This window comes from Coenobita brevimanus, chromosome 52 (assembly GCF_032717465.1).
Source record: "Coenobita brevimanus isolate Jiangsu-jjx chromosome 52, ASM3271746v2, whole genome shotgun sequence".
In the NCBI taxonomy this organism is placed as follows: Eukaryota; Metazoa; Arthropoda; class Malacostraca; order Decapoda; family Coenobitidae; genus Coenobita; species Coenobita brevimanus.
This window is the reverse complement of record NC_137005.1, coordinates 7887812-7907914: the sequence shown is the minus strand read 5'-3', so window position 1 is coordinate 7907914 and position 20103 is coordinate 7887812.

The following is a 20103-nucleotide window of genomic DNA, read 5'->3' as shown; positions in this document are numbered from 1 at the left end:
TGGCACTTACATTACTGTCAGTTAGTTACTACAGTACCTGGGGAGCTTTTATAAATTGATGAATTATCTCCAGTTGCAGAATGTATGCAAAGGGCTAGAGAGATATATGAGAGGTGAGAGGATGGAGTGGAAGCAAAGGAACTGAAAATTAATGCTTTATTAATAGACAGAGGTCATAGTCAGCTGGTGTGAGGAAAGTAGGACTGGATATTATGCCTTCTGCTGTGTCCAATAATGGGGAAGGAATTCTGTTATATATACAGTATTATACAGAATAGAAGCAGCAGGTCTAATGCACTACTGTATCAGTACACAGTTTGAAGCACCCCTCCCCCCTCCCCTTCATTCCCATGATCTCCCTTTGGCCAGCAGAGACAGTAAAGGGGAAAGTACTGAAGTGTGTTTTCTCAATGAATTTGATGAACTGTGTACTGAAATAATCTGTTTGGCAGGGCCTGTCTTAGTAGTTGTAGTAGTAGTTGTCGACCCAGGTTCATCTGAAATGTGCACCCAGTTAGTGACAGGCTGAAGCAGCCCTCTTGTTAGGGAAATAGGTAGGGAATTGAGGGATGTTTGTACAACCAGGCAGTGGAATTGACAGGTTATAGAGTGCCACCCCAAAAAAGCCTCTCTCTAATATTTTAAACGCATTGTGTCCAGGCATCTCAAAATGAATGGATCTTGAATTTGATTCTCTTGTTATTAATTTTTCTTGGAGCTTTTAGCCTTTCGTTCCTTCTTCCTTGCATTAAAGTAAAAATCACACCAGTCCTTCATACCTTTTCATTCACTATTCTTTCTTATCTTTGCCTAGTAATCATTTTTTCCCCAGAATGATGGCCCTTTTTTATTTTACTTTTTTCATGTATCGGAGGCACGTGTTGGTCCACCCATAACCCCTTCAATCCATCCTTCTTGTATGGGTAGCAGAATGATTAGCAATGTTGGTATGAAGCTGCTAGCCTGTTAGCACCAGGGAGGGACAGACAGACAGAGACAGAGAAATAATGATACAAAAAGCAAAATAAGTACCTACGAGGGTTCATTATGGTTACCCAGATGATACAGTGCCCCAGTATCCGAGGATGGTTCAGGAAAAGCTTGTCACAGGCCCAAAGGTCCAAGTTACAAAGAGGAGCACTGCAGCATAAAAATCTCTATGTATCTATCAGTCTGTCTATCTGTCAGAATGTCTGTTTACTCTTTTGGCAATATAGCTATTTATCCACCTAACCATTTATCGATGGGTTATTGCCCCCAGCTTTACAAACAGAGAGTTGTACCTGGTGGCCAAATGTAGGGTTTGGAAGGAAGGGGAAGAACTAGGACAGAAGGAAATTGCTTACCAGCACAGATTAGGGAGAATGTATGATTGTACTCAGTTAAAAATCATCGTTACAATTCCCATCATTACATGTTGAAAAATGATGGATGAACCATTTATAAATGTTCTCTAATTACTTTTCATTTTTCTGTGTGTCTGCTATATCATCAATACCTCAAAAAGCATGAAGTTTATGCAATTTGTGATATAAACTATCATTCAGAACTGTTTGCTTAAGGAAGAAAATGTGAACAGCAGCAATGCTTACTGTGAAACTGTCAGTCACCTGTGTAAAGATACTTTTTTGATTGTGTGTACTTAAAGTATTGAAGCTGCTAGATCAGAAACTTGATATTATGGAAAGTGTTATTGAGAACAGCTGCAGGAGAAATTTTGAAAATGATTGTTATTCTTGATCAACCCCAGTTGTCTGGCTGAGCAGACCCATCAACTGCAGGCAAGCAGCTGCCCACTCAAGGTTGTCCTGTGCAGTGAACTGATGTTCCCTTGCAGCTGACAGTGCCTAACCACAGTGAGGCACAGGGAATATTGTGGAGGCTTTGTTCCTGGATGGATGCCAGATTTGTATCAGTATGCTCAGTTAACGGGCACCATAGCAGGCTGCACATCACCCCATTATCTGGTTATATGGTTACCATCCAGCATTATAAACAGTTTCCTCAGTTACAGGAAACCATTAGGCTTGTCACTCAGTGTAGAGCCTCCTGAACTGGGAAAACAATAAAATGTGACAGGCCGGAAGGGAGAAGCAGGAAGAGAGGCCACACAGAGATGGAATGAGAAGGGGGAAGGAAGAAATGGACAGGACTGCCATAAGTGAGTGGATGATGGTTTTGGATTTGGAGATATGATAGAGTTCCATGGGTGATAGTAAAAATGGGCTGTGAGGAAGCTATGTCTTAATGAATGGGTTGTCAGGTTGGTGGTGAAATTTAATGAATGGACACCTGCTGTACAGTACATATGTGAGAGTGAATGGAGAGTTAAGTGAGGAGTTATCAGTAAGTTTATACAGGCATTCACATGAAGCAGGAATAACAGGGGGCCTATTGCCACATATTAAAGTTATCTGGTGAGAAAAAGGGGGGAGATGAGACTACAAAGATCTAACAAACATGTGAGAAGAGAATAGACAGGATTAAGGATGTCTCCCACCCTCTACACCTTCCAGCAAGGGAGGGACGTGGGAAGAAAGGTAGGGAAATGTTTTTATAAAGATCAGGCATTAGAATTTTTGTAGGAAAGGGAGAGGTTATGCACTAAATAATCACTAACCTCTGAAAAGAGAAAACAGCATACACAGTTGCAGAATGTAAGGTGGCTAACTATTTTTTAAGCCAAGATGTCATTGAGGACATGGTAGCAGGAAGTCATGCAGCACCAGCAGATACCCTTTGACCTTGTTTGTTTATCTGCTTATCTGTATCTGTCTAGCTGTTACCAGACACGTTAATCCCTCAAGGAGTGGCCACAAACAAATCGCGTCCATGTTGCTCTGTCTTCAGCCATTTGGATGACCTACATCCAACTCACAGCTCCTCTGATATCTCTCTTCATTCCATCCCACCATCTTAGCCCTAGTTTCTCTTTCCACCTCACTCACATACACTCTCCTAATCAGTCTCATTTTCTGTTCACTCCATATGGCTAAATGATCACAGAATATTTCTCAGCATTTTCAGTCACATCCATATCCACATTGCTACTCATCATCATTTGTCATTGTTTTTCTATGTAACTCCACATGCTCCTCTCAGATAACTCCTTTTATTTTTATTTTTATTTATTTTTTTCCACTGTGCACACCCTCGGCTTGTGTCCTTCCACCAGAGATGGGACCAATATGTTAACCAAGTAGAGGAGTCTGGTACTACCCAAGCTTAAAAAAAAGTTCCATAGCAAGAGGGGAAGATCCTGCTACATCAGAGGATCAAAACAAAGCCAGCAGCTTCATTATAACAGGGGTCAAGCTGGAGACAGTCATCATTGTGAAGGAATTAAATCTATCTACAGCCCTGTCTCCCACCATCTATCTGTCTAAACTGCCATCTTGTTCAGTACTAAGTTGTCATAAAAGTTTAACACAGGAATAATGCCAGTCATGAAGAGTTATGTAAATAATGCAGAGCCATAGGATTGTCTTGTTCTGTTGCAGTCCACCGTTTTCCTTTCTGGGAATAAGGAAGTACTTGAGGGACTATAACCAGAAAATGAGCCAGACAAGTGACATAAAATGGATCAGGCCATTGTAGGTTATGTGTACCAGTAACTGTAGTAGCTACAATTGTTGCAACCCGAGGCATATCAGAACATGAACCCAGTGGACTGCAGGCTGAGCTACCCTTCTGTAGTCCACCATTCTCCTGTTGGGGGATTAGGATGGGATTGAGAATGTTTATATAATCAGGCAGCCCCTCCTCCAAACTAATAGTGCCACTTCAGCACCAGCACTATAGGGGTTAATTAAATAATTACTCTAGGGGTTAATTAAGATCTGTATTGAACTCTTCCTCAGACAGAGGGTTAAATTATCAACAGACCTTAGATTATCTCCTAAAACTAGCCATATTTTCAGGGGCTGCCTGTGCTACTCATGCTGCAGTTGCTCCTGTTCCTGTTCCTGTTACCGCTGTGTTGGTGGTGCTGGTGCTGGTGGGGCTGCCATGCTGGAGGTGGTGCTGGTGGGGCTGCCATGCTGGAGGTGGTGCTGGTGGGGCTGCTATGCTGGAGGTGGTGCTGGTGGGGCTGCCATGCTGGAGGTGGTGCTGGTGGGGCCGTCATGCTGGAGGTGGTGCTGGTGGGGCCGTCATGCTGGAGCTGGTGGGGCTGGCTCAGTTAATCTTATTATGCAGTGTCCTCAAAACTCTGGGGAAATATCTCTTACAACCCTGAAGAGGTTCCCCTAGGCCATCTGTCTTCATCTACATCTGTACTACTACTACTACTACAACTACAACTACAGCTACTACAACCCTTCTGAAATGTGAGTTGGATATTTTTTTATTTGTCCACCTTGACTTGGCGGAGAGTTTTGTCCTTTGGCAGCCTAATCCCCAAAGCAGAGTAAGACAAGGATAGCAATACTGTGTCTCTCCATCCTTTCCAGATCATTTTTAAGCCAAGTTGAGATGGACAGAGTACAACAGTTGCTCCCCAACTTACGAAATTTTAATAGAGAATTCCTTGCCCCATCGTTGGGTGGGAAAAGGAGTTAGGGCTGATGATAATGTTAATATCTAGTGATGATATAATTATGATGAGTGGCAGTGCTAGGCTTCATAACTAGATCATTTCACTACTAGGGTATACATGGCAAGTTAACTTAATCTAGGTGCTGATTTTACTTGCTAATCAATGACAATGACGACAACGATGATGATGGTGATAGGAAAGAAGGATGCAGTGCCAGGAATCAATCCCTGGCACTATCAGGATGGCAACCACAAAGCCTAATGAAATCTCAAGCTGCAAAGTCTTTAATTTCAACAACAACAGTACATAGCTCAGATGTTCATAAGTGGGAGAGCTACTGTCTTTATTCCAGCTAGCACCAGATGGTTTTATTCAACTGAGAGTGATGCTTTGGTGTCTAAGGATAATAATAATCTTTATTTTTAACTTTTATTTATTTATTTATATTAGTGTGTGCCCAATTATCATAGTTCTTGCACCTTAACTTGGCCCAGGATTTGTCCATTCACCAGATTTTTATATACCATATCTCAGTGGTAGAATAGCATAATACCACAGGCCTACATACTTCCCATTGCACTTCTTCATGACTAGCAGTCTACTTGAAAAACTATTGCTGAGATGGTAATTTTATGCCAGGTTAGAGTAACAAGAGTACAGTAAGTAGCTATATTCCACAGGTATACCAGTAGCAGATAGTTTTGTAACTTTTCCATTGCACTTCTTCATGATTAGCATGTCTCCTTGGTAAGCTAGTGCCTCAGCTCAGCATTATTTCAAGTTGATAGATAGATAGACTAGTACACAGATAGATAAACATTCACATAGATACACATATTAGATAGATTGCAATAAGTGTTAGCTAGATAGATATACTGCAAGAATTTTGTGATAAAAAGGTGCCTCATGTTATTTTTTATGCCTTTGACTGCTAGCACAGTATTTCTCTCAGTTGACCAATGTTTGGTGTTAGTTCAGTGAAAGTGGCTTGTCTTCTTTGTGACTGTGGTGATTTCCTAACATGATTTCTTAGAAGCCTCATAAGCCACCTAAAAGTCACCCCAGTAAATTATGCATATGATTATTGACTGATTATTATTATGATGTTTGTATTGTAATTGATGCACAGTGGACGGATTTTATAGCCTGTGGTTTGGCCAGTTGTTTCAGTTCAAACACTTCAGATTAGCCTACTGGATTAACGTACTGTACTTGTATAGTTACTGTGTTTTCTGTTTCAGTCACCCACGCCAATTGACCCAGCAGTGTCAGCATTACTCGTTTACAAACCTCAGCTCTATCGATTCCCCCATGTGGAAGTTAGAATGATAAGGACTGGTATGCATGTACAAAATAAGCACCAAATCAGACTGAGGAGATTAAAGTTTTACAATCAATCAATCAATTGCCAGACGCCATAATCCCGTAAGGGGTGGCCATTGACTTTGAGTTATTTGTTTTACGGGGTGGTGCACTAACCCTCCACCAACTCACTTGTTGACACGTAGGGAGCATGTATGGTTTGGTTATATGGTTACCACCCAGCGTTGTAAATGGTTTCTTGGGTTACAGGAAACCATTTGGCTTGTCACTCAATGTAAAGCCACCTGTAATGGAAAGAAAAGCAATAAGAAGAGACAGGAAAGATGGGAGAAATAGGAAGAGAGGAGGGCAGCCACAGAAAAAAAAATAAAATAAAATAAAATAAAGGCTGAGGAAGAAGTAGGCAGCATTACATCAAGTGAGTGGATGATGGTCGCCACCACCTACCACTAAGTTCACTAAAAGCTAGTGAAAAATACAAACCTAGCTAACCATTTACCAGAGCTGACCAAACTCTGATATGTGTAATTTCTGCCATGTAATATAATATTGTACATGCACTTCTTACATGCCATTTATTTCACGATTTTTCGTAGGCAAGAATTGTCACACAAGGATGCTGTTGGGCTAGAGGCAGGAGCTTACTGGCATGCAATCAAATGTGCTAAATACAGCATTAGCTGGCTAACACACAAACTTTCAAACTGTTGCCGTTTCAAAAATCTACTGAGAAAGCACACATGTAGTCTGAAATAACCCAGGAAATATAATTGATTATCATAACTCCAGTATTATGTGCCACATCACCACCATGGAAGTTTTTGAGTAAATGAATGAAAAGCCTGCATCTAAAAAATAAACTTTAAAAATTTCTTGCTGAATTAGTTGCAGTTTTACTGTCATGTAGCATAGCCCCAGGCCCCTTTGTTGCTAGTGGGATTTTCGGGGATTGGGGAATGAATGGGTGGGTGGGTAAATCACATTTACAGTACACACAACCTACCATTGTGTGCCATGATATATATCGGTTCCAGCATCGGTATGTGGGGGTTTTGGAGTTCTAATTTTTCACAAAGAGAAGGAGTCCTCATTGCATATGTTGGAAGGATAAGTGGTGCACAGGTGGATGATTATATAAGTAAATATGCATGCAGCCCATGCTTGCAATAACCATATTATGCCCATACAGTAAAGGGGCAGCATGCTCTATGAGGGGGTTGCTATCACAGTTCTTTTGTTCCTTTATTTTTTACATCCCACGCAATGCTTCAAGGATTGGGCATCCATCCTTAAGTGGATATTGTAAGCTGGACATTGCACACTTTGTTCACATCTATGAGATGCTGGAGCACACATTCACAACCACCCATTCATTCTTTAGTTTTTTGTTTCCCCTTTTTGCAAGAGATCTGGGACTAGCTACTGACTGATGTAATACTGTACTGTATGTGGCCACTTCCAGCTGGAGTGCCTTAACTTCTTACACCACCATGTGTCTGCTTAGTTGTGTATCTTACCACCAAGTTTAGTAACGTATATCCTGGGTATAAAGAAAGCACTTGGGTTGTCATTCAGTGTAGTCATGAGAAATCCACTTTGATTAGTAGTCATATCAAGCAACCAGTTTCTTTACCTCCTGCTGTCAGACATCTTCACCAGATTTGAGCAAAGCGACTAAGGTTGTAGGCAACAGGCAAGCCATGTATTGCCATAGGCTATGAAATGTTTTGTAAGACTCTGGCCTGAGCATGAGCAAAAATATGTAGACACTTCTCTGCCGGCTGTAGCAATGGAAGGTGTTGTTTGAAATATTTAAGGTGGTAAGGACTGCACATCAAAGTTACTATTCTTTCATAGTCCACCATTCTTCTGTAAGGGGATTGTAAGTTAACTGAAGGCTGTTAGTTTAACCTGACAGCTTTAATATCTGATCATTATCATATGAAGGTGTCTGGTCCAAGCATCAGGAAAGCAAATTGGAGAAGGATGTTACTCGCTTGTCATTTGGGGAAGAACGATAAACATGAAATACAAGTTATTGCTGGCAGAGTATTGTTGACATACTTTTACACATGCCTGTACATCACAAACAGATGCAGTAAGTCCTGGTTATGTGCCACAGATGCTAAAAAGTACAGGGTGGTTCATATATAACATGTCCAGTTCCATGTGTTTTGTTCTTGCTTTTAAACCATACTGGTACCTTACTCCATCCTTAGGTGGGAAGAAGAGATTAGGATGATTATGATTATGATTGCAATAAAGAGTATTATAATAATGGCTCATGTTGATTATTATATTGATTATGATGATTATGATGATGTTTGATGTGGTGAAGGCTCAGTCAGCACTACCATCTCTACCCTGCAGTATTTTCTGTTTCCCATAACCCTGTCTAACTTTATAGTGATTGCTTGTTTGCATCCATTATTTGCATTATTTTTTTCAAGTAATCAAATATCTCCTCATGCATTTGCTTTCAGTAATTGCATAAAGTTCAACAGATTTTTGTAAGCAGAGATTATTGCCCTGTCTTTTATCTTTCTATTGCCAGACACCTCTGTTGCATAAGGAAAAGCATGGCCACAAAGGGTGCCCACAAACGGATTAACTCCAAGTCATTCTGTCGTCTGCCATTTGACTGCCCTGTCTCCAACTCACCCTCCCCCCTCCCTTGTATCACTCCACTCCATTCTTGATGTCAGCCTTAGTCTCCTCCTCCTCCTTTCCCCCTTCACCTCATTCATATACACTCTTCTGTTAAGTCTCTCATTCTCTGTTCTCTCTACATGGCCAAACTCTCTCAAATAATTTTTCGTAACAGCACCACAGCATTTCTTTACTTCTTCCACATTTGTCTGTCTGTTCATAAAACTCAACACACTTCTCACTTCATTTCCACTGCTCTCACTCTTGACTTGTGTCCTTCCAACAGGATCCAAGCTTCACTTCCATGCTCACTTCCACCCCCCTCCCTCATAAATCTCTCCACCCAATCCTTCGATTTCATCATTGATCTCTCCCTCCACCTCATTCACATACACATCTAGTCAGCCTTTCATTCTCCATCCTTTCTATATAGCCAGACCATCTCAAAGATTTTCTCTGTAACAGTACAACAGCACTTTTTAACTTCCTCATTTGTCTTTCTGTCTGTTCATAAAACTCAACACACTCCTTATATAGCCAGACCATCTCCAAGTATTTCTCCTAACAGTACCACAGCACTTTTTTACTTCCTCATTTGTCTTTCTGTCTCTTCATAAAACTCAACACACTCCTCACTTCATTTCCACTGTCCTCACTCATGACTTGTGTCCTTCCAACAGGGTCCAAGCTTCACTTCAGTGCTCCCTTCCCTGTTTTTTACTACAGTTTTAAATGATCCAGCAACCTTTCTACCCTGCAATACCCTTTCAAGCACTTCCTTCCATCCTTACTCGTCACACTACTGTACTTAAGTACTTGGATGCACTCTCATTCCCATTTCTATCCAGTTTCACTGTGTGTGCTGTGACTTCACTTCCCTCAAAGATCATAACTTTACTCATATGTACATCCCCTTTTAAATTCCATATCCTACTGTACATACATCACCAAACTTATTCACCAAGCCTTGCATTTCACATTCATCCTTACTTAACAATTCAGTATCATCAGCAAGCAATAGTTCAGGAAGTTTCCACACCTTACCCTCTCTCATTAGACACATCAGTATATTCACATCCCTGCCTATTATCTCTACCCCATCCATATACAAACTGGACAGCCACAAAGACATGATACACACAAACATGACACACAAAAACATGGCACACAAAAACATGACACAAGGAGACATGATATACAAAGACATGACAAAAACATGACACAGAGACATGACACACACAGACATGACACAAGGAGACATGTAATTTCTGTCCTTATGCAGATTCATTTCCCATACCTCACTGGTAGAATAAGATTGCACTGTGGCACTACATCCTTTCCATAGTACTTCTTCATGACTAGCACCATGTTAGTCTTGTTTCAGCTAGCATTTACAAAGGAAAGCTGGGACGGTAATTTAATCCCCAATAAACAGAGCATAACTGCATAAGTCAACAGAATACCTGTATGCCCCATACCAGCAGACTGAGCCAACCACACCAGATATATGGGCAACCCTGTATTGGGTATTAGTAAATTGTGGGCTGCTGTTGCTGTGGTCCTGTATTCATCTGTAATGGTGCTGTAACCAAACCACTTCTCTGTACCAATATAGTCTCAATTTCAACATTTTTGCCTATACAGTATTTGCTCCCTGACTAAGTAAAACAGTGTCATTTGTTTGTGTAGCTTACATGTGTATGCTGATCACCTAAGTTCTTGAATGAAATTTAGCTAAATGAGCTGAGAAATTTTGCTAAGGCTATATGCATGTCATTTTTTAAAGTAGACTGCTGAAAGATGCACACACACATCTGAAACAGATTATTAGAGGATAATCTTTGTTTTAAAGATAATTTTAGAGTTCATATTGCCTCTTTTCTTTTATTAAATTCCAGTTTTTAGTTTCTTGAGCATTGACTCTGATTCTTAGTAGTTAAAATGAAGCAGGGACCACCACAACAGCAGGTATTATCAGCCCAAAAGATCATGAATAAATGTGGCAAATAAAAGGACTTTGCAAAAAGCCTTAGTGCTTTTTTTCCCAAATGGTAAAAATGGGTGTTTTGCATAAATTATCCTTCCTGAAGTATTGATTTTGGTTGTTGTATTTGTATGCCTATTTTTATGCGTATTTTCATGTAATGAAGTGTTATTTTTGCATTATTATTATTATTATTGCCATGTCATAGTGAATTACTACACAGTCTGCCACAGGAAAAAATATGCTGAAAAAATATGCACCTATAGTTCTTGTTTGGAAGATTTTATTTGGCAACAGATCTGCTATGAAAAGTGTCTTCCTCATCTGTATTTCCCCCTGCCTGTGACCTCCAGTCTTGTCAATGCAATATGTGCAGGAATTTCAGATGTAAGAGATCTTGAATTTGGCTCTTTTGTGTATTATATATTTCTTGCAGCCTTTATTTTTTTTATTTCTGCATTAAAAAGAAAAATGTATTGCCCTAAATAGCACTGAGAATTTAAAACTAACAAGCATCCTTAGTTATCCAAGAGTAACAATCACTCTGAGTTGATTATCTTGATTAAATATCCCCAGTTCATTCCCTTCATGTATGTCAGAGATTAATGAGTTGAGATTTTTCCCTGCATGTACAGTATACAAACATTTGTCGTTAATACGGTGTATATTTTTAATATTTTTTTTCCTGTGTCTGACACTATGTTATATATTGTGGGTATGTTTTTTGGTGCCTATTTATTTTGGTGATTTAGTCTATAGTCAGTTTGGTTTCGCTTGACAGAGATTCATAACCTCTAGTGTGGATTATGGCCAAGTGTAGTCAAACTGGAGAGTTATTTTGAATAGTAACCAAGGAGTCTCATCCTTACTTGATCATTAAGGCTTATCAGATTTTATTAAGCCACAGAGATTCATAACCTCTTAGCTTGGATTATGGCCAAGTGTAGTCAGACTTGAGAGTTAATTTGAATAGTAACAAAGGAGGCTTATCACTAAGGCTTATTGAATTTTATACATCACTGATTTAGTACTGAGGTTATAAAGGTTGCCTTCTTTTGTCAGATGAAAATAAACTGACTATAGTTATGTATGTGTTGAATTATAATATGTTATTCTTATATGTCTATTCTTATTGTAATACTGTAGTGTGTGAAAATGTGCCCTTGTAATGTCATCTTCAGGTGTTTAAAATTTTATAACTAAATGGGAAGATCCTATGGTGCCCCGTGGACTGAACTATTTTGATATATACTGTTTCATATCACATAGTCATTTGCCATATATTCTTCAGCATGTGCAAGAACTAATTGTCTATTAACCCATGGCATTTCAGAAATCAGCAATATTATGTGATGAGCAGATTATTTTGTGCAGTATGCAGTATTAAGTTTGGCAGACTGTGTTGTATAAAGTTGTAAGCTGTCCATCATCACCGCCAATTGTTTATTCATTTTAAGAATTACTATCGTTATGCTTATTCTTAGGCTGTTGTGGATATTTCTCCTATTTTGTTGCTTTTTCTCAGTCTGTGGATCTTTGGGTGTTTGTGATGGTGTTATGATTATAGAGAGAGAGAGAGAGAGAGAGAGAGAGAGAGAGAGAGAGAGAGAAATATGTAAATGACAATGATTTAATATCGGTGTTGGAATGAGCAAGGATGTGTGATGTCCCTATGGTTTTGTGTGTGTGTGTGTGTGTGTGTGTGTGTATTTACCTATTTGTAGTATACAGGAATTGAGCAATGCTCGTGTTGTCCTGTCTCCAAATCTACATTTATCAAGTCTACCTTTACACACATGAATGTTTTTCTCATGCACCACCTCTTCGTCTAAGTCATTCCAAATATTTATGTATTTACCTAATATACCTAATTGTGATATACATGGAATGTGCTATGCTCGTGGGTTTCCATCGCTGTTTCTCAAAAAGTCAAATTTAGCTTTAAACTCGTTTAAGTTTTTAGACTGGACGATCTCTTTGTCCAGGCTATTCCATAAGTCTATACTTCTGTAAGGAAAGCTATACAGTGGGGCACCAATTTTCGCGCCTAATTGGGTCCAAAAATAATGCGCGAAAGTGGAATTAGCGAAAGTTGGGGCATTGTCTTTATGGCAAAAAGGCTAATTGGTTCCTGGTTATCCTAAAGTAACATCAGATTTTCATTTTCACTTACAATACAGTACATCAAATCACTATTGTACATTGCATTGTGAGATACAAACAATAAAAACTGTACAGTACACATTATATGAGGAGAAACATACCACAGAGACCAGGTTGAGGTTTCTTCACTCCAACACAATACTCTCTTTTAGCCTTGGCCTTTCCTCCCGACTTTGAATGTCCCGGCCACTTTTTATCACCACCACTACCTCCCGGCCCTCCCCCCACACCACCAGGCTCTCCCCCCACACCACCAGGCCCTTTCCCCACACTACCAGGTATAGTAGAGGCCATTGAACTGTGAGAATCCAACACAATGGAGCTAGCACGCTCGTACACAATGGCGGGAATGGGTGGACAGAGTGTTGACATGACATCATTCAAGATGGCGGTGGGTTGTGGGCGGGCGGTGCAGGAAATTCAAAGTTCAAAATATTGTCCCAAACCCAAAATTTGTGCGCGAAAATTGATTTTTTTCAAGCGAAAGTGGAAGTTAGGGAATATTTGGTGCATGCCGCGAAAGTGGATTCCGCGAATCCTGCTGTAGCAAAAGTTAGTGCACTACTGTATTTCTTGATATCGTTCAAGCAGCTTGACTTTTTCAATTTCATTCCGTGTCCTCTTGTTGCTCTCTTATCCCATACAAACAGATCTTCTTTGTCAATTTTATCTACTCCCACCATGGTCCTGAACACTGCAATCATGTCTCCCCTCTTTCTCCTTTCCTCTAAGGAAGGCAAATCCAGCTTTTCCAGCCTCTCTCTGTATGACAGGTCTGCCAGACTGGGGACCATCTTGGTTGCTGTTCTTTGTATTCTCTCAATCTTGTTTATATCTTTCTTTTTGTGTGGAGACCACACTACCACTGCATATTCCAACCTGGGGCAGATCATGGCCACTATCAATTTTTTCATCATCTCCTCATCCATATAATGAAATGCTTCTCGTATGTTAGTCAAGAGTTTATAAGTCTCTCCAACTATCTTGTTAATGTGCTTTTCTGGTGACAGACTATCTTGGACCAGCACTCCCAAATCTTTCTCTTCTCTCCTTTTTGTGATTAATTCATTACCCAACAAATAATTCAGTGATGGCCTCCTGGTACTTTTACCCATTTCCAATATTTTACATTTCTTTACATTAAATTTCACTTCCCACATCCGGCTCCAATCGTGTATCCTATCCAAGTCCTCCTGCAACATTTTACAATCCTCCTCAACCTCTACCTTCCTCAAGATCTTTACATCATCAGCAAATAGACTTGCATAACTGTTCATTCCATCTACCATATCATTTACGTAAATCAGGAACATTACTGGCACCAACACCAAGCATTGACGGACTCCACTTGTTACTTCCCTCCATCCAGATACCTCCTTTATTACTGTCCTCATTAGTGTGTCTCTCAAAAAGTCTCTCATCCATTCCAGAAGTTTCCCCTTCAGTCCTCCTATATATTCTAGTTTCCACATTAGTCTCTTATGAGGTACCTTGTCAAAAGCCTTCTCTAAGTCTAAGTACACACAATCCACCCAACCATCTCTCTCCTGTACCACGTCAATCGCTCTTGAGTAAAAGCTCAACAAGTTAGAAACACATGACCTTCCACTTCTGAATCCAAACTGACATTCAGCCAAAATATTCATCTCTTCTAGATATTTTATCTATCTGTCTTTCAGGATTCTCTCGCACAATTTTGCGACCATGCTGGTTAGAGACACTGGTCTATAATTCAGGGGTTCTTCCCTGTTTCCTCCCTTAAAAATTGGTACCACATTTGCCCTCTTCCATTCTTGTGGCACTTTCCCCTCTGCCAAAGAATACACGATTAAACTGTGAATTTTATCTGCCAGTTGTTCTCTGCATTCCTTCAGTACCCAATTAGAGATTCCATCTGGTCCTGGGGCTTTCCTTACATCTTGAGTTTCCAGTAATTTATACATTTCCTGTACCTCCACTTTTATATCTTTTATCACCAGTACATTTCTAATCACTCCCTCCCCTTCCACAAACTCGTTTTCATTAGTGAAAACCGATGTGTGTGTGTGTGTGTGTGTGTATGTGTGTGTGTGTGTGTGTGTGTGTGTGTGTAAGATACTGGGATTTGAATGGTGAGTGAATGAGTGTTAGAGTCATTTCAGTGGGATTGCAGTTGGCTAGTTTTTCCCTGTTTTGGGTTTCCTCTTTGCCTTATGGGCCCTGTACATTTCATCCATATGTTTAAAAAAATGAATAGGGTGGTAATGACTGCTTGAAAAAGAAAATTGTTATGATGATGGGTGAAAAATAATTGCTTATGATGATTGTGATTTTGCACTTCACCAGGCATGATACTGATAGTTCATCCCCTTAATGCTTGTTCATTCTTTGTTCTTTGCTCCCACCCCAAATATTTCTATCAGGAGAGAGAGAAATTGGGAGAGAGACCCTGTTGTCGTAATGCTAAAATCATTACAGGCCTCTGACCCTCCCATCACCAGTATTGGCAGTCTTTCCCCCCACCTTTCCTTCAAGCAGACAAATAAATTCTCATGATAAATTTAATTCCTTTGTCAATAGATGATAAACCTATTAGATTAAGATTATGCCATTTTGAAGAATATTTGCTATGTATCAGTAAATCTTGGCTTGTAATCCCACTTGACTGACTACAGAAATCCTGGCAGCCCCAAACATATATGCTGAAGGATTGTCTGTTGTGGTAGTGTGGGGAGTGTGGTGTGGTGTGGGTGGAGGACTTACACTGTGGTACATATGGTGAGGCTTTTGCGGTACTGTGGTGTGATAATGTGTGAGGTGCATGTGTGTGGTGAGTGTGTTGTGGTGTGGGAGGAGGCATTACACTGTGGTAAATGTGAGTGTGTTGTGGTGTGGGAGGAAGCATTACACTGTGGGCATAATGTATTGTCTGTGGGTTGTATATTGTGTTGGTACGGAAGTAGAGAAAGATGATGATTGTGCTGAAGTCTGGTTATACTCATTTCATTCTAACTTGGCACAAATTTTCATGTTTTCGCAGCTTGTTTTAACATTTCCCACTGGCAGAAACAAAATATTACAGACCTATGTTCTTTCCATAGCGTTTCATCGTGACAGGCATCATATTTTAATGCTTGTTTACAGTATTCTTACAACTCAGCATTCATGAGAAAGGATAAGCCATTTTTAAATCAAGTCAGAGTAGAGAGAGAGAGAGAATATAGGTGTAATTGTGTTTCCCTTGGTATGGTTGTGTCTGAGTGGTTGGTGTCTCATGATGGTTTTGAAGGTTTCCGTTGTGTGGCTGTAGTGGCCACGTATATCCAGGTAGTAGCCATGTACTGTCTGAAATAGTAAAAAAAAAAAAAAAAGTGGATGGCAGCCACAGCCACAGGCGGACTACACTTAGGCTACCGGTATTGCTGATGGTCGGATCTGGTGACCTGTACTGTGATTCTCCATGTACTTTTCACAGCACAGTTCTGTTGGAATGGGGGCCGTTTTAAGGGAGTAGGAAAAAGATATGTATCCTTGTGAAACTTAGTGTTGGTTATAGGATGAGAATAGATGTTTTTGAAGCTCTCTGTGTAGTGTAGGTTTTGAGTACATTCTTTCCATAGCATTTCTTCATAACCAGCATCACATTTTAGTGCTTATATATTGTATTCTTACAGCTCAGCATCCATGAGAGAACACAAGGCATTTTTAGACCAAGTTAGAGTAAACAGAGGGAGAGAGAGAGTATGTGTATTCATGTTTCTCTGGGTTAGGGTTATTTCTGACATGTGGGTGTCTGGTGATGGTTTTTGAAGGTTGCTGTTTGGCTGGAGATTTTTAGATGGCTGTAGTGGCCTTGTGTGTATAGTATAGGTAGTAGCTATGTGCAGTCTGAAATAATAAAAATAAAGTATATGTAAAAAAAAAAGTAAAGTATATGTTAAAAAAAAAAAAAAAGGAAGAAGGTTGATAGCCACAGCTGTTGGCTGACTGTAAATACAGGTAGTGCAGGTGGTCAGAGCTGATGACCTGTACTGTGAAATTCCATATATTTTCACAGCACAGTTCCTTCTGAATGGGGGCCATTTTAGGGGGTAGGAAAAAAATGTATCAAATGTACTTCTGTGAAAGATCATGTTGGGTGTAGGATGAGAATAGATATTTTTGAAACACCAGTGTAAGTTTTGAATGGGTGTAGGTGCTGGTTAAAGAGTGTATGCAGTAGCTAAAACAAGTATCTGTGCAGGAGGTAGTCAGTGTTCCCAAAATTCTGAATGTAACGTGATATCTCAGGAGGGTTGATATACATGATCTCACCTGCCTCTGTTTAGTGTTGCCTTATAAGAAAACTCTTTATGATTACTGTCTCTCAGTATAAGGAGACAGTTCTTACCACAGTTAATATTTGGATTATATAGTCTATCTGTAGCCAGATGGCATAAGCCCATAAGGGTGGTTGTTTGTCTTTGAGTTGGTTATTTTACAGGGAGGGGCACAACAGAGAGGGGCACTAACCCTTCGCCAACCCATCTGCTGACATTTTGGGAACACATATGGGTTGGTTGTATGGTTACCACCCAGCATTTTAAATGGTTTCCTGGCTTACAGGAAACATTAGGCTTGTCACTCAATATGGGTTGGTTATATGGTTACCACCCAGCACTGTAAATGGTTTCTTGGCTTACAGGAAACATTAGGGTTGTCACTCAATATGGGTTGGTTATATGGTTACCACCCAGCATTGTTAATGGTTTCCTGGCTTACAGGAAACAATAGGCTTGTCACTCAATGTAAAGCCACCTGAAAAAGGAAAGAAGAGTAATAAAAAGTGACAGAATGGATTTATATTGCCATGGATTTAGTGCATATAAATTGCCCTGACACTGAATGCCACATAATTGAATCATAAGATCAGGTTTGTTATTCAGGAACGTAATTCAGAAAAGATCCCCTGCCGGAGCTCTGCCAGGGCCAGCTTGTGGCAATATCACATTTCACAATATTAACAAGTTTTTAGGATGCCATATCAGATGCTTATCAATACAGAGAGAAATTATATACTGTTTAGAAAGAGTGATTACCATTTTTTTTTTATGTCTCCGACTCTGGGCAAAGGCTTCAGAGCCTATATCTCGGGGGCAATAGCCTATCCCAAGGCCCAGTAGTCCTCCTACACCTCCACATGTCACCACTTCGGCCATAACACCCACCGTCGATATTGAATACATGCTAGGGCTCTCATACAGGACTGGTGTATTGGTATTAGCGGGGGTATTTTTACGACATGTCGGCGGGTCTTCTGGTAGATCAGGAAAGTCTGCTTTTTATGAAATTCAAATCTTTAAACTTTTCCCTGCCCCAGCCAGGATTCGAACCTGGGTCCATCAGGACTGCAGGCCGCCTCTCTACCGATTCAGCCACCGCCTCCGTGGAAGATATAAGCCACTATGAAAATGGACTGTTTGGCTTTTAAGAGTTTATTGCACCGTAAAATATATTAGTGTGAATAATATCATAAAGCTGTTTACAATACTGTATTACAAAGTTGCTGCCCCAGAAGTTTTCGTCCTAAATCTTCAGTGTTAAGGCAGTGTGTCCAGGCATCTCAAAATGAATGGATCTTGAATTTGGCTCTCTGTTTTGTTTTTATTTTTTATTGGAAAAAACAGTCTTGTGGGCATCTCACATTCCCTGTCATGTAGTATGCACCAATAGCTGTCTAAGCTAATCTGTTGTTTGACTATGATTAAGAATAAAGTTTAAAATACAAAAAAGATGGATGTCAGCCAAGGTCACTGGCAGATGGTTGGGGTGTGTGACCTGTGCTTTAGCTTTTCACAACACAGTCCCTTTAGGATAGAGGTTGTTTAGGTAAGGGAAAAAATTGTGTGAGGTATTGTATTGGGCAGAGGAAGAAGAGGGAGGTATAGTGCTGGGTAGAGGAAAAAGAGGGAAGTGTAGTGTTGGGTAGAGGAAGAAGAGGAAAATATAGTGTTGGGTATAGGAGGAAGAGGGATGTTGTTGAGGCAGTGCATGTAGTGCTGTAGATTTTGAGTGGCTGTAGTGGCTAGGTAGCGAGTAAGTACAGGATTAAATATTAATTTAAAAAAAAAAAAAAAAAAGGACAAAAGAAAATAAGGAGGCAAAATAAAGCACAAAAATGATTGCACATTTTTTTTATTTATTTTTTTTTTATTTATTTTTTTTTTGTAGAGGTCACTTTTTAATTAATTTGGAGCAGTGGTCAAGTGAAAGGCCTAGTACAACTTCCTTGGTGGTTTGAATGGCCTTAATGCTTTTATTTTCCTCTGACAAAGTGGAGCCAGACTGGAGGGTCAGTTTAACTAGTAATCATGGAGACTCATTCCTGTCTCATAACTAAGTTTCACTGTTTCATGGGATTGGTCCAGTTCTGTCAGATAAAAATAAACTAACTTATTGTGAAGAGGTACGTAGTGAGGCTGGGGGAAGGAGGCAGCTTCATAAGTCTGTGTGGAGGTCTTGTTGGGGTGTGGTGGTTGTTTACGATGCTTATGTGTTCAGGATTTTCTGCTTAGAGAGTCCCTTGGTTGTCCTGTGTCTGTGTGTTTAGCCACAAGGGATCTTTGGCACTGAGAACACCAGCTGGTATTGTATTATTGTTGATGTTGATTGGGAAAGTCATGGAATTGATAATTATGAAGCACTTATGTAGAGAAAAATATGGAAGGTAGTCAGGATTCCACAGGCTTAACTGGTCAATGAGTGAGCATCTGGCCCTTTTCACTGGACATGGCTTGGTTATATCAGTGCCACCACAAGAAGGCATCCCCCCACCACCACATTTTTGTAACAGTTGGGTGTGGAAGGTAAGAAGTGTGAATGTCGGGCACAAGGTTGCGAGAGGCAGGCTGAAAGAGACCTGGAATGAGGTCATAGTGTGTGAACTCAGGGATATGGAGCTGGATAGGGAGACTCCCAGAGATCAAGCAGTCATTAGGTGATCAAGGCCAATGCAAGCATGTTGGAGCCTTTACAAATGATATAGGAACAATATGAAAATACGGAACCACTTCTACAGGCCCACCATGCACTCTTAACTTCAAGCTTGTTTAAGAAGCTCGGTATATATTTGCATAGGATTGAATCATATTAAAACACATCATCTGAGATCTAAAGGCACATTTTCCACATTATTACAAACTGAATATGTGTGAATTGTGAGTATTGTTTGTGTATAATGCCATCAAAAAGTAATTCCTCATTTAATAATTGATATATATTCCCGTACATTGCTGATATGTGAACATTGTGTGAAGTTAGGGTTAGGTCCCAGCAAGAGGGACTTTTTCTCAAGCATTTAAAGATCATATGCAAGACAATAACTAAGTATCAAGCTATTAATGTTCAATTTGAATTAATAATATTCTTAGATCAATTAACATTGATCTTTCACAGCACACCATTGAGATTAATTTAGAAGTTTGTGAAA